Source organism: Grampus griseus, assembly GCF_964374135.1.
Source record: "Grampus griseus genome assembly, chromosome: 4".
NCBI lineage: Eukaryota > Metazoa > Chordata > Mammalia > Artiodactyla > Delphinidae > Grampus > Grampus griseus.
Genome location: NC_138997.1, coordinates 139,228,248 through 139,239,808, shown reverse-complemented (window position 1 = coordinate 139,239,808; position 11,561 = coordinate 139,228,248). Strand labels below are relative to the sequence as shown.

The 11,561-nt window shown below is 41.1% G+C and overlaps 1 pseudogene across 1 annotated transcript in view; it reads left to right on the top strand.

Annotated features, from left to right (window-relative positions):
- The first annotated feature begins 7,893 nt into the window (after positions 1-7,893).
- LOC309822324 (large ribosomal subunit protein eL32-like) overlaps positions 7,894-11,561 on the top strand; it is a 72,950-nt pseudogene continuing 69,282 nt past the window's right edge. The window contains exon 1 of the transcript in view: positions 7,894-7,963. The product of the transcript in view is annotated as a large ribosomal subunit protein eL32-like (transcript). The remainder of the gene's footprint in view (positions 7,964-11,561) is intronic.

Here is an 11,561-nt window from a genome sequence, read left to right as displayed (position 1 = left end):
ATTCAATAGGGTAGATATGGTAATAATTGCCCACTAGGGTAAATCAATCATCTGTTTTCCCTGATAGAAAACTTGGCTTTAATAGTAGGTAGGATGCATAAAATATGAATGCAAAATTTCCTCTCTATTAATTAGACAAAAACGCAGCCAATCAAATAAGAAACATCGGAGTCTAGCGGTTAAAAGCATGGACTCTGGAGACATACTACCTGGGTGGAAATCCTGATTGTCACTTTCTAGCTGTGTGACTTGGGGCAAGTTGCTTGACCTCTCTGTGCTTGTCTCTGGGGAAATGGAGGAGAGGGGTAATACCATCCTCACAGGGTTGTTATGAAAGGTGAACATAAAGGGTTAAAATTCATCAATCCCTTAGAATCGAGTTTGAAACATAGTTTGTTAAAGAAACCAAATTTTATCGTATGCCATGTTTTTTTTTTTTTTAACGTCTTTATTGGGGTATAATTGCTTTACAATGGTGTGTTAGTTTCTGCTTTATAACAAAGTGAATCAGTCATACATAAACGTATGCCATGTTTTGAAAGATCCATCTTTTGATTTCCCCATTGAAAAAACCCTCTCCTCTTCTGGGTAACCAGCCATGAGATCCAGTACTCAAAGGAGGGCAAGAGCTGAGATGCTGGCAGTCCCTTGGGTTGGTCAGTCCATCTGTCGGTCAGCTATGTTCCCTGCCATTAGCTCTTTAAGACAATTTCTTTCCCCCAAATCGGTCAGCCTGACCTTTTTGTTAAAGAAGAATGTTTATGTCAGAGAAGTAGATTAAATTGGAATAGCAAAGGGGGCAGTAGCTGGAATACTGGGTCAGAAAGAGGCAGAGAACTTCAGTGTGTGCAAGTGTATATGTGTGTGTGTGCGTGTGTGTCTGTATGAAAGACAGAGACAGAGAGACATGGTGTCAGAGAAAGACAGAGAGGACACACAGACACATTCACACAGAGAGACACAGGGACATAGACATAGACAGAGAGAACATGCGGAGAGCAACAGAAAATCTTCGGTGAGTGGGAGACCGTGCACAGGGAAAGTCAGCACTTTGCTGAGAAGGAATTGAGAGACGTGAGGAATACTGAAGGCCAGGAAGGGAGCTGAGGACAGAAAGCCCTGACTGGCGATCGTGCCTTTCTGTCTGCTTTAGAGGTAGTTGGTTCATCATTTCAGCAGCCTGGAGTCCTTTAGTAATGACCTTATGGATTAAAATTTAAAACCAAATTAGATGTGTTTTCAAAACAGCACTCACACTGAATTGCTAACAAGATACTGAAGTTGGGCTCACAGTTATCCCAGAGCTCGGGGTATGCTGTTCTGCTAGACGGTCCTTGTGCTTGTTGAAGTGGGTAGGACCACAGCCCCGCTTTCTTCTGTGTCACTTCCCGCCCTGCCTAAAGACAGCACTTTCAGGTGATACACTGGCAGGCACAAGTAACGCATTTACGGGCACATGTTGCCTGGCCTCGATAGTAACCCTGGTAGAAACTTGTCTGCTTTTTAAAAAATTTATGTTTAAGTTTCCTCGTGCAGCCTGTTCATTCCAGTCGAAATGATGGTTTGAGAAATACTAAGTCCAGAATCTCATAATGATACAGTTTTGAGACCGTGTTTTTTTTTTTTTTTTGAATTTTATTTTATTTATTTTTTTATACAGCAGGTTCTTATTAGCCATCCATTTTATACACATCAGTGTATACATGTCAATCCCAACAGCCCAATTCATCACACCACCACCCACACCCCCCGCCGCTTTCCCCCTTTGGTGTCCATACGTTTGTTCTCTACACCTGTGTCTCAATTTCTGCCCTGCAAACTGGTTATTCTGTACCATTTTTCTAGGTTCTGCATATATGTGTTAACATACAGTATTTGTTTTTCTCTTTCTGACTTACTTCACTCTGTATGACAGTCTCTAGATCCATCCACGTCTCGACAAATGACCCAATTTCGTTTCTTTTTATGGCTGAGTAATATTCCATTGTATATATGTACCATATCTTCTTTATCCATTTGTCTGTCGATGGGCATTTAGGTTGCTTCCGTGACCTGGCTGTTGAAATAGTGCTGCAATGAACATTGGGGTGCATGTATCTTTTTGAATTATGGTTTTCTCTGGGTATATGCCCAGTAGTGGGATTGCTGGGTCATATGATAATTCTATTTTTAGTTTTGTAAGGAACCTCCATACTGTTCTCCATAGTGACTGTATCAATTTACATTCCCACCAACAGTGCAAGAGGGTTCCCTTTTCTCCACACCCTGTCCAGCATTTGTTGTTTGTAGATTTTCTGATGATGCCCTGGTGTGAAGCGATACCTCATTGTAGTTTTGATGATAACTGATGTAGTTTTGATGATAACTGATTTTCTGATGATAACTGGTGTGAAGCGATACCTCATTGTAGTTTTGATTTGCATTTCTCTAATAATTAGTGATGTTGAGCAGCTTTTCATGTGCTTCTTGGCCATCTGTATGTTTTCTTTGGAGAAATGTCTATTTAGGTCTTCTGCCCGTTTTTGGATTGGGTTGTTTGTTTTTTTAATATTGAGCTGCATAAGCTGTTCAGATATTTTGTAGATTAATCCTTTGTCCATTGATTCGTTTGCAAATATTTTCTCCCATTCTGAGGGTTGTCTTTTGGTCTTGTTTATGGTTTCCTTTGCTGTGCAAAAGCTTTGAAGTTTCATTAGGTCCCATTTGTTTATTTTTGTTTTTATTTCCATTACTCTAGGAGGTGGGTCAAAAAAGATCTTGCTGTGACTTATGTCAAAGAGTGTTCTGCCTATGTTTTCCTCTAAGAGTTTTATAGTGTCCGGTCTTACATTTAGGTCTTTAATCCATTTTGAGTTTATTTTTGTGTATGGTGTTAGGGAGTGTTCTAATTTCATTCTTTTACATGTAGCTGTCCAGTTTTCCCAGCACCACTTATTGAAGAGACTGTCTTTTCTCCATTGTATACCCTTGTCTCCTTTGTCATAGATTAGCTGATCACAGATGCATGGGTTTATCTCTGGGCTTTCTATCTTGTTCCATTGATCTATATTTCTGTTTTTGTGCCAGGACCATAATGTCTTGATTACTATAGCTTTGTAGTATAGTCTGAAGTCAGGGAGTCTGATTCCTCCAGCTCTGCTTTTTCCCCTCAAGACTGCTTTGACTTTTCAGGGTCTTTTGTGTCTCCATAGAAATTTTAAGAGTTTTTGTTCTAGCTCTGTAAAAAAATGCCATTGGTAATTTGATAGGGATTGCATTGAATCTGCAGATTGCTTTGGGTAGTATAGTCATTTTCACAATACTGATTCTTCCAATCCAAGAACATGGCATATCTCTCCATCTGTTGGTATCATCTTTAATTTCTTTCATCAGTGTCTTATAGTTTTCTCATACAGGTCTTTTGTCTCCCTAGGTAGGTTTATTCCTAGGTATTTTATTCTTTTTGTTGCAATGGTAAATGGAAGGGTTTCCTTAATTTCTCTTTCAGATTTTTCATCATTATATAGGAATGCAAGAGATATCTGTGCATTAATTTTGTATCCTTCAACTTTACCAAATTCATTGATTAGCTCTAGTAATTTTCTGGTGGCATCTTTAGGATTCTCTATGTATAGTATTGTGTCATCTGCAGTGACAGTTTTACTTCTTCTTTTCCAATTTGTATTCCTTTTATTTCTTTTTCTTCTCTGATTGCCATGGCTAGAGCTCCCAAAACTATGTTGAATAATAGTGGTGAGAATGGACATCTTTGTCTTGTTCCTGATCTTAGAGGAAATGCTTTCAGTTTTTCACCATTGAGAATGATGTTTGCTGTGGGTTTGTCATATATGGCCTTTATTATGTTGAGGTAGGTTCCCTCTATGCCCACTTTCTGGAGAGTTTTTATCATAAATGGGTGTTGAATTTTTGTCAAAAGCTTTTTCTGCATCTACTTAGATGATCATATGGTTTTTCTTCTTCAATTTGTTAATATGGTGTATCACATTGATTGATTTGCATATATTGAAGAATCCTGCATCCCTGGGATAAATCCCACTTGATCATGGTGTATGATCCCTTTAATGTGTTGTTGGATTCTGTTTGCTAGTATTTTGTTGAGAATTTTTACATCTATATTCATCAGTGATATTGGTGTGTAATTTTCTTTCTTTGTAGTATCTTTGTCTGGTTTTGGTATCGCACAAAGGGTGATGGTGGCCTCATAGAATGAGTTTGGGAGTGTTCCTTCCTCTGCAATTTTTTGGAAGAGTTTGAGAAGGATGGGTGTTAGTTCTTCCCTAAATGCTTGATAGAATTCACCTGTGAAGCCATCTGGTCCTGGACTTTTGTTTGTTGGAATATTTTTAATCACAGTTTCAATTTCATTACTTGTGATTTGTTTGTTCATATTTTCTATTTCTTCCTGGTTCAGTCTTGGAAGGTTATACCTCTCTAAGTATTTGTCCATTTCTTCCAGGTTGTCCATTTTATTGGCATAGAGTTGGTTGTAGTAGTCTCTTAGGATGCTTTGTATTTCTGCGGTGTCTGTTGTAACTTCTCCTTTTTCATTTTTAATTTTATTGATTTGAGTCCTCTCCCTCTTTTTCTTGATGAGTCTGGCTAATGGTTTATCAATTTTGTTTATCTTCTCAAAGGACCAGCTTTTGGTTTTATTGATCTTTGCTATTGTTTTCTTTGTTTCTATTTCATTTATTTCTGCTCTGATCTTTATGATTTCTTTCCTTCTGCTACCTTTGGGTTTTGTTTGTTCTTCTTTCTCTAGTCCCTCTAGGTGTAAGGTTAGATTGTTTATTTGAGATTTTTCTTGTTTCTTGAGGTCAGATTGTATAGCTATAAACTTCCTTCTTAGAACTGCTTTTGCTGCATCCCATAGGTTTTGGATCATCGTGTTTTCATTGTCATTTGTCTCTAGGTATTTTTTGATTTCCTCTTTGATTTCTTCAGTGATCCCATGGTTATTTAGTAACTTATTGTTTAGCCTCCATTTGTTTGTGTTTTTTACGTTTTTTCCCCTGTAATTTATTTCTAATCTCATAGCGTTGTGGTCAGAAAAGGTGCTTGATATGATTTCGGTTTTCTTAAATTTACTGAGGCTTGATTTGTGACCCAAGATGTGATCTATCCTGGAGACTGTTCCATGTGCACTTGAGAACAAAGTGTAATCTGCTGTTTTTGGATGGAATGTCCTATAAATATCAATTAAATCTATCTGGTCTATTGTGTCATTTAAAGCTTTTGTTTCCGTATTTATTTTCATTTTGGATGATCTGTCCATTGGTGTAAGTGATGGGTTAAAGTCCCCCACTATTATTGTGTTACTGTTGATTTCCTCTTTTATAGCTGTTAGCAGTTGCCTTATGTATTGAGGTGCTCCTATGTTGGGTGCATATATATTTATAATTGTTATATCTTCTTCTTGGATTGATCCCTTGATCATTATGTAGTGTCCTTCCTTGTCTCTTGTAACATTCTTTATTTTAAAGTTTATTTTATCTGATATGAGTATTGCTACTCCAGCTTTCTTTTGATTTCCATTTGCATGGAATATCTTTTTCCATCCCCTCACTTTCAGTCTGTATGTGTCCCTAGGTCTGAAGTGGGTCTCTTGTAGACAGCATATATATGGGTCTTGTTTTTGGATCCATTCAGCAAACCTGTGTCTTTTGGTTGGAGCAGTTAATCCGTTCACGTTTAATGTAATTATCAATATGTATGTTCCTATGACCATTTTCTTAATTGTTTTGGGTTTATTTTTCCAGGTCCTTTTCTTTTCTTGTGTTTCCCACTTAGAGAAGTTCCTTTAGCATTTGTTGTAGAGCTGGTTTGTTGGTGCTGAATTCTCTTAGCTTTTGCTTGTCTGTAAAGCTTTTGATTTCTCCATGGAATCTGAAAGAGATCCTTGCTGGGTAGAGTAATCTTGGTTGTAGGTTCTTCCCTTTCATCACTTTAAATATGTCCTGCCACTCCCTTCTGGCTTGTAGAGTTTCTGCTGAGAAATCAGCTGTTAACCTTATGGGAGTTCCCTTGTATGTTATTGGTCGTTTTTCCCTTGCTGCTTTCAATAATTTTTCTTTGTCTTTAATTTTTGCCAATTTGATTATTATGTGTCTTGGTGTGTTTCTCTTTGAGTTTATCCTGTATGGGACTCTGCACTTCCTGGACTTGGGTGGCTATTTCCTTTCCCATGTTAGGGAAATTTTCGACTGTAATCTCTTCAAATATTTTCTCAGGTCTTTTCTCTCTCTCTTCTCCTTCTGGAACCCCTATAATGTGAATGTTGTTGCGTTTAATGCTGTCCCAGAGGTCTCTTAGGCTGTCTTTTTTCTTTGCATTGTTTTTTCTTTATTCTGTTCCGCAGCAGCGAATTCCACCATTCTGTCTTCCAAGTCACTTATCCATCCTTCTGCCTCAGTTATTCTGCTAATGATTCCTTCTAGTGTAGTTTCATTTCAGTTATTGTATTGTTCATCTCTGTTTGTTTGTTCTTTAATTCTTCTAGGTCTTTGTTAAACATTTCTTGCATCTTCTTGTTCTTTGCCTGTATTCTCTTTCTGAGGTCCTGGATCATTTTCACTATCATTATTCTGAATTCTTTGTCTGGAAGGTTGCCTATCTCCACTTCATTTAGTTGTTTTTCTGGGGTTTTATCTTGTTCCTTCATTGGATATATAACCCTCTCCCTTTTCATCTTGATATCTCTCTGTGAATGTGGTTTTTGTTCCACAGGCTGCAGGATTGTAGTTCTTCTTGCTTCTGCTGTCTGCCCTCTGGTGGATGAGGCTATCTTGAGACTGTGTGTTTTGAAAGCGAAATGTTTTCAGGAACGACGAGTTCCTCTGCTACCTTCTCCAGCAGCAAACCCTGTTTCCTACTGCCTAGTTGTTCCAGAGAGAGGGAGAATCTTTTATTTCAGTTTTCTGCAATAGAATGCAGTTTTTACTCCTCATATACTTTTTAGAACAGGAGCTGCTCTTTCAAGTTTGCTAATCAGTATAAAGGCAAGAAGACATCAAAGGGAACGCTTCTTGGTTTGAAGACACAGCAAGGCTTTTTCTTGTAATGAAGTGCATTGATAAATTTATTTCTGTGGTCCATGAAGCTAGTTATGACTCAATAAATATCAAATCAATCAATCAGCCACATAACCTCTCCCTGCCCTCAAGGAACTTATGATCTGCTGAAACACGATGAGTATCATGTACCTATGTCTTTTAATATTTTTTTGACTTTCACTTAATGGGAATAAAATCTCACGAATTCCCAACCAGGGAGCCTGAAGAGGTTTGGGCTCCTAAATTCATTTACAAGCCAATGAGAAGATTTGGTTGGAGTTGATCCCTGAGCCTGAATAATGCTTGTGAAATGGCCCCTTTACAAAAGAGAGCTAAGTGCTAAAATAACACGGGGGCTGAAGAAAGTGTGGCTGCTTGTGATGGTCCAGAGGGGTGTGTGCTGTGTCTCCAAGGGTAGGGAGAGCGGGGCAAGCACACTGGGACAAGACTGTGCCATCTGTTAATCACAAGATTTAAAACCACGTTTCACTTACGTGGGATTCCATGCTAACATGAGTGGCTTTTCCATTTCAGAAGGCAGCAGGAGCTCGCCGCAGAGTCAGTGGGCATCTGAAAGCCTGATTAAATGTGGTGAGGGTACGCACGGAATATTTTAGTCTCTGGATGTTATTTAGATTGAGACAGGAGTGTCTTGGGGGAACAGAGATGCATTAAAGCTGCACACGTAACGGACCATCTTTTACTTCCAGAGAGGCTGCATGTTGCTGTGTGGGCTCCAGCGGCCCCCGGTAAAGCTCTTGGCTTCTTCCTGACCTGTGCTAAACCTGCTCTCTGGGCTCAAGACGCATTAGAAATAAACAAAATGCACTTGTTTGAATCGATGCCGGACATTAAGCGGCTCCTGGGCTTTACATCAGGTTCTCTGGTAGGCGTGGTTATCCGGGTCTCTGGTAGGCGTGGTTATCCTCTGGCTGCGTGCGCTGGGGTTTGGGTGACGGAATATTTATTTATTTATCTTGGAGGATAGTTGCTTTACAATGTTGTGTTAGTTTCTGCCGTACAGAAAAGTGAATCAGTTATACGTATACATATAACCACTCTTTTTTAGATTTCCTTCTCATTTAGGTCAACACAGAGCACTGCGTGAAGTTCCCTGTGCTATACAATAGGTTCTCATTAGTTATCTATTTTATGCGTAATAGTGTGTATGTGTCAATCCCAATCTCTCAATTCATCCCATCCCCCCATCCCCCCTTGGTAACCGTAAGCTTGTTCTCTACATCTGTGACTCTATTTCTGCTTTGCAGATAAGTTCATTTGTACCATTTTTCTAGATTCCACATATAAGCGATAGTACATATTTGTCTTTCTCTGTGTGAGTTCACTCTGTATGGCAGTCTCTAGGTTCGTCCACGTCTCTGTAAATGGCTTTATTTCATTCTTTTTTATGGCTGAGTAATATTCCATTGTATATATGTACCACATCTTTATCCATTCCTCTGTAGGTGACAGGAAATTTCAAACTAAATGGGCCAGACATTTAACACCTGGAGGCACTCGGTCTTATGACGGTTCCTAGGTTCTCGAGCCTTTAGGAAGCTCCCGATCGAATAGGAGGGAGGGTGCCGTCCTCCCTCAATGGTTTATGCCTTCTCACTGCTCTGCCTCTTACCTTGTCCCTTACTTAACTCATTCTTCAAGAGCAGCTAAAAATGCCACGTTGATCTTCCTTGGTGCCTGCCTTTACTAATGCTTATCCCCTTCCTGCCCGATCCCCATAAAACACTTAAGAAGCATAGGATCGGGCTTCCCTGGTGGCGCAGTGGTTGAGAGTCCGCCTGCCGATGCAGGGGACATGGGTTCGTGCCCCGGTCCGGGAAGATCCCACGTGCCGCGGAGCGGCTGGGCCCGTGAGCCATGGCCGCTGAGCCTGCGCGTCCAGAGCCTGTGCTCCACAACGGGAGAGACCACAACAGTGAGAGGCCCACATACCGCAAAAGAAAAGAAAAAAAAAGAAGCATAGTATCATAGAAAAGCATGGATTTTGTTCCAGATAAGTCTGAGTTTATGTTCCAGGTCTCACAGTTACTAGGTGTGTTTACCTGGTAAGGCTTCTCGTCCGTTTTTAGCCCTACTTTCCCTTAACTGTAAAGTGGGGATAATGCCACTTACCTTAGGGTTTGTAGGCGCATTAAATGATGCCATCAAGTACAAGGCCAGGTAGAGAATATTCCACTGATCTTAGCTCCTTCATCCTTCATCGTTTGTCCGGCCAACTGTAATTCTTAATCTTTTGGTCATGGATCTGTTGGAGAATCTGATGAAAGTGATGGTCTCTGCTCCCAGGGAAAAAAAAAGATACATGCACAAAATTTCATACAATTTAAGGAAATTCAGGGATCCCTAGAGCCCAAACGAGAGCCCCTTAAGGATGGTGAACCTGGGACTTCCCTAGTGGTTCAGTGCTTAGGATTCCGTGCTTTCATTGCAGGGGGCACGGGTTTTATCCCTGGTCAGGGAACAAAGATCCTGCAAGCCGCGAGGCATGGCCAAAAAAAAAGGTGGTTGTCCCTCGGTTAAACCCCTCCTCTACAAATAGCCACATTTGTAAGACACTGGCGAGGCTGAAAAGAGACCTGGTGCTTAGGAGGGGCTGAACAAACACTGGTTAATCTCACCTCTGTCTAAATTGCAATCACAATATACACCATGCCTGGTGGAAATCTAGCTGTAATTTTTCCCTCTGTTTAGTTTTGAGAAGCTGTCATGGACAAGTGACAGAAATACCTCTGAGCGGAGAGTCTGGTCCCTGACTGACATGTCTTCCAGCTGGCCTGCCCTGCCTGTTTTCAACAAATCTGGCCTTTTCAAAGACCTTCCCTTTCTTATCCCACTCTACCCTGCAGTCCTGTGTGTGCTGCTTCCCAGCCAGGCGATGTGTTTTGCCGACATCTCTGTCTTTGCTCTCTGTACGGGATGGAGAGCAATTATCCTTTGGTTGGTCCCCATGTCTGTATTTTGGCAGGCTGCCCTGCCTTCCATGTGATAAGTGTTTTGCAGACGGTGCAGCCTGACCTCTGCCAAGCCTAATGTCACCCTCATCAGATGCCGCCTGGGTCCAGGGGTTACCTCCACCTGCCCCTTCCCTTCTGAGTCTGCTGCTGCAGCTTCCCCTGGCACTACGTTTAAAAGCACAAAACGATGGGCAAGTCTGACTGTGATCCAGTGCCTTGGAACAATGTTAGCAGTGAAAGTGAACCTGATAATTCAGGCACCTCCGAATGTTTTTCTTACAACCTGCATTGGTTTGTCTGACTGTGTACAGCAAGTAAATGAACTGGATAATCTCCATATTTCTACTCCGTGCTGTGTAGCCTGCGCCTCTGGAAACAAAAGTTTTCTCTACAACAAAGTCAATCCTCAAGAGCAACGATGGCCCCCGGGGGGGATGAATCCCTTTGTCAGTGTGTGCCAAGGTATGGCTAATCCAGTTGACTCAGAAAGCACCTTTCTCCCATTTGATTTTCACTGGATAAGAGCAAGCAAACAACAGGGACAACAGCAACAAAAAACTGTAAAAACAACCAACCAAACAAAACCGAAACCACCATCACCTCCCTCCCAACCATCTCTCATTGATGTGCCCCTTCCCACTGTGCGTTCAGCTCTCCTGGAGGTCTTGGTAAAATGCAGATTCCGATTCAGTGGGTCTGGGAGGGATCAGAGATTCCGCATGTCTAACAAGCTCCCGGGGATGCCGGTCCCACTGGTCCACAGGCGAACCTTGGAGAATCGAGACAGTAGCCTCATCCTGTAAGGCACATGCCCCCAAAAGTCAAGTCCGTCCCAACACGTGCCAACCTATGTGGCCCATTAGGCCCTCGGCTTGGCGAGCTCTTCATCACAGCCTGCTTCTATGTCTTACAGCAAATGCAAGTAGCAAGGCTCTGGTCTTGAGAGAAGGGCAAACAAATTTTCATGAAATCAAGGCAGAATGCACCTAAATATAACCCATGGCCCTCACAGACACCTCCTTGCCTGCAAGTCCTCATTGGCTTCTCGCTAGTTATTTAAAGTTCTCGGTAGGAAATTGTTCATCACTCAGAATTTAGGACAGCTTAGAAAAGTGCAATGACTGTAAATTTTCAGAGTCTGAAGTACTTGTCGCAGCAAAGAGCAAATTCTTGGAGTTTGAGTTTAAGACAAGGAAAACTCTAATCACAGCCACTCTTTTTTTTTTTTCCTCACTCCTATTAAATACCATTCTTTTTTGGTTTTATGTCTCTTAGAAAACCACCTGAACTCTTTGCTGGAAGGAATCAGATACATTATGTAAACATTTATTCTTTAAACATGGAATGTCTCCTATGTGTGAAAAAACTGTGGTAGTGACTTGCTTCTGAGTTAATAAAACAAGCCATTAACCTCTGTGAGTTTCCGTTTTCACATCTGAATAATGAAGGGCTGGCCTGCGTGATTCCGGGTGTCTGGGATCGTGCATTCTAAGCACTGGGATACACTGAAGCAGAACATTCTGCCTGTTTTGTG